Source organism: Mytilus galloprovincialis, chromosome 11, assembly GCF_965363235.1.
Source record: "Mytilus galloprovincialis chromosome 11, xbMytGall1.hap1.1, whole genome shotgun sequence".
Classification (NCBI taxonomy): domain Eukaryota; kingdom Metazoa; phylum Mollusca; class Bivalvia; order Mytilida; family Mytilidae; genus Mytilus; species Mytilus galloprovincialis.
Window position 1 is genome coordinate 71425028 of NC_134848.1, and position 4502 is coordinate 71429529.

The following is a 4502-nucleotide window of genomic DNA, read 5'->3' on the forward strand; positions in this document are numbered from 1 at the left end:
AGTTTTTGAAATTTTAATAACTTTCTTAAAATATCCTCGGTTGGTACCAAACTTGGACAGAAGCTTGTTTATGATCACAAGATAGTATCCAGAAGTAAATTTTGTAAAAATAAAAATCCCATTTTTCCGTATTTTACTTATAAATGGACTTAGTTTTTCTACCGAAAAATATAACATTCACTCTGTGGTTAAGGTTTTTAAAATTTTAATAACTTTCTTAAACTATCCTCGGTTGGTACCAAACTTGGACAGAAGCTTGTTTATGATCATAAGATAGTATCCAGAAGTAAATTTTGTAAAACAAATAAATCCATTTTTCCGAAATTAACTTTTAAATGGACTTAGATTTTCTGCCAGGAAACAACACATTCACTCTGGTTTAACTTTTAAAAATTAAACTTTCTTATACTATTTTGGATTTGTACCAAACTTGGACAGAAGCTTGTTTATGATCAAAAGCTAGTATCAGGAAGGAAATTTTGTAAATGACTAACTCTGTATTTTCATATTTTACTTTTAAATGGACTTAGATTTGCTGCCAGGAAACAACACATTCACTCTGTGGTTAAACTTTTTAAAATTTTAATAACTTTCTTATACTATTTTGGATTTGTTCTTAACTTGGACAGACAGAAGCTTGTTTATGATCAAAAGCTAGTATCTAGAAGGAAATTTTGTTTTCTTCCAGTTAACATTACATTCAGTCTGCAGTTATAGTTTTTAAACATTTATTAGATTCATAAACTATCCTGGATTTTTACAAAACTTGGACAGAAGCTTCTTATAATCAAAAGATAGTATCAACAGGAATATTTCATTGATTTATTTCCTCATTTTTGTTGAGCCTGCGATTAACAGAAAGAGTAGGCGAGACACTGGGTTCCGTGGAACCCTTACAAATTTTTTAATAAATTTAATGTCAGAGGTACACAGACTTGTTAATAAAATTTGTGAAGGCCAAAAAACAGAGCAGCCAACATTTCTAAAGTAATCTTTACCTGAAGGAATGGACCTTTTTTGATACGATCATGGCTTCTTGAAATTGAATATAGAATATTTTATAAAAGATCGTTTAAAAACATTATACAGATTCAACAGACCTTCATCTGCTGAATATCATTATTCCAGTTCTAAATTGTCTTGTTTTTAATACAGTATTTTTTAAAAGGGCTACATTTATGCATTTTGAGAGTTTGTCATTTAAAATAATTTATTATGAGTCAAGGCCAACCCACAAAAGTATTTCTTTAACAAAACTTTTTACTGTGGTTTGATTACAAGTTCTATACCAATTGTTAGGGATTTCGTGGGTTAAAGTGAATTCCAAATTTAAATATTCAACAAATATATATTTCCTGTGAGAGAATGTGCTGATTGGCGAAAAACATTACAATAAATTAATCCACCATATATATATACAAACAGACAAAGATGTTTAAATGCATAGCAAATAAGTCAGGTTAGGTTTTGGCTTGCATCACCTTTTGCCTTAGCTAGACTATGTGTAAATTTATTTGCTCATGTCAATTGTATCAATTCAAACATGTTTATAATGTCAGGGTGAGATTACAACTGGTATATCTGTATTAGAATAACCAGATTGTATTGTTCTATTTATTTATCAATAAAAAAGTTGTATTGAAAAATCTAAGAATTTTACAATTTTTACAAGTTTCAGGAGCTCCGAACAAATTGTTAATCATGCCCAAATTGATGTAGTGTCTGATACCCTTTGTTTGGCACAGTATTCAATGACTTATTTATCTTTGTCATTTCAATGCTGGTCTGTTACACTATCTTTCAGGTTAGGGTGAAGTTTGGCGCCTATTTAAAGGTTTAAAACCACTGCATTTGTTTGCACCTGTCCTAAGTCAGGAACCTGATGTTATGTGGTTGTAGTTTGTTGATGTGTTTCATATGTGTTTTTGGTTTCTTATTTATTAGAACGTTGGTTTCCTTGTTTGAATGGATTTACACTAGTAATTTTGAGGGCCCTTTATAGCTTTCTTTTCAATGCGAGTCAAGGCTCTGTGTTGAAGACTGTACTTGGACCTAATATGTTTACTTTTAAAAATCGTGACTTGGATGTAGTGACATTTAGATTATTTTTTTTTTTTATTGTATAAAATTCAAGATTTTTTTTTTGTCAAATTGTTTTATTTTTTTTTAATTTATTAGGCTAGCTAGCCATGCTTAATGCCAGATTGTAGTTTACCTATTAAGACTTAAACAAATCGTAGCAGCATAAATGAGCTTATCTGTCAAGATCAAAACATTACAACAAAAGGAATGATTACAGCATTCCAATTGAGAATTTATCATTTCTATTTGCATTAAGCAACATTCCAGCAGCTCCTCCATTATAGAGACTATGTATCAGTTGATACAATATTCATGGGTTTGTATTTCCTATCATTTCCCTGATAGACGGCGGAGAGTATGTCATGTGAAATACTCGCTTGTTATGAGTAAAAGGGTAATAATATTTGATATATTTTAAAGGTCAATATGTCCATCAGACAGGATTCACCTGATCTCGACCTCATTGCATGGATCAGAGATCAAGATATGTCTTTGAAGTTAATAGAAAAATAGAAGATGTGGTATGATTGGCAATGAGACATATCCACACAAGAGACCAAATAAATGACTCAGAAATTAACAGCTATGGGTCACTGTACTGCCTTCAACAATGAGCAAATTTCATATCTCATATACTAATAAGCAATAGGTCAACTATATTTGATGTGTGGATTGATGGCAAAATGTACATGTTCCATTGGAAGGGTTCAACTAATCTGACCTTATCCTCATTTCCATTGTTTATTGGTCAATGTTAAGTTTCTGTGGTTTGATCAATTCACAGATACCAAAAGCATTAGATCAGTTATATTTGATGTGTTGAATGATTGCAAGATGTTCATGTCCAACTAGCAGGTTTCATTTGACCTTAACCCCATTTTCATGGTTCATTGGTAAATGTAAACTTTTTTTTTGTGGTTTGGGCTGTTTCTCAGATATTTTTCTATCATAGCAACCAAAAACCAGATGCTCTGCAGGGCGCAGCTTTATACCACCTCAGAGTTCGAACCCTGAACAGTTGGGGCAAGTATGGACACAACATTCAAGCTTGATACAGCTCTGAATTTAGATATTGATTAAATAGTTGACACAACATAGGTTTCTGACACAGAATGAATGTGGTCTAAGAACTAAATAAAACTTAAAAACTTAAAAATTTTAAATTGGACATTTACCTATTACGGTCCAATATCCAAAATCTAAATTATACATGGTTAGATTCAGCATATCAAAGAACCCCAAGAATTCAATTTTTGATGAAATCAAATAAAGTTAATTTTGAACCCTTTAGACCTCAATGTGGACCAATTTGATAACCAGTCCCAAATATCAAAAATCTAAATACATGGTTAGATTCAGCATATATATCAAAGAACCCCATATATTCATTTTTTGTTGAAATCAAACAAAGTTTAATTTTGGACCAACTTGAAAACTGGGCCTATAATCAAAAATCTAAATACATGTTTAGATTCAGCATATCATAGAACCCCAAGGATTCAATTTTTGTTGGTATCAAACAAAGTTTAATTTTGGACCAACTTGAAAACTGGCCCCATATAAAGCAAAAATCTTAATACATGTTTAGATTCAGCATATCAAAGAACCCCAAGGATTCAATTTTTGTTGAAATCAAACACAGTTTAATTTTGGACCCTTTGGACCTTAATGTAGACCAATTTAAAAAGGGACCAAAAATTAAGAATCTACATACACAGTTAGATTCGGCATATCAAAAAACCCCAATTATTCATTTTTGATGAAATCAAACAAAGTTTAATTTTGGACCCTATGGGCCCCTAATTCCTAAACTGTTGGGACCAAAACTCCCAAAATCAATCCCAACCTTCCTTTTGTGTTCATAAACCTTGTGTTTAAATTTCATAGATATCTATTTACTTATACTAAAGTTATTGTGCGAAAACCAAGAAAAATGTTTATTTGGGCAAAATCAATCCCAACCTTCCTTTTGTGGTCAAAAACCTTGTGTTTAAATTTCATAGATTTCTATTATTTATTTACTTATACTAAAGTTATAGTGTGAAAACCAATGTGTCTTTGGACAACGACGACGCCAACATCATACCAATATACGACCGCAAATTTTTTTTGTGGTCATATAAAAAGAGGTAAACATATTCCCTTGAACAAAAGATAAGTGTCTTATCAATGTATGTCAAACTCTGTTTAGCCTTAAAGTAGTTCATCTGTCAAGACAAAGTTTGTGAGTTTGAACCCAATATCTATCAGGTGTGTTTGACCCAAATCTACATTGACTAGGATTGTCAGTTTTCCTGCTGAAGGTTTCAGAAAGTCAAAATATATATTCTGACTCTAAAGGTATTTATAGTGGGCATACAAAACAAAATCAATAATCCTTTATGTAATATGTTTATTTATATTAAATATCTCAAAGAGGA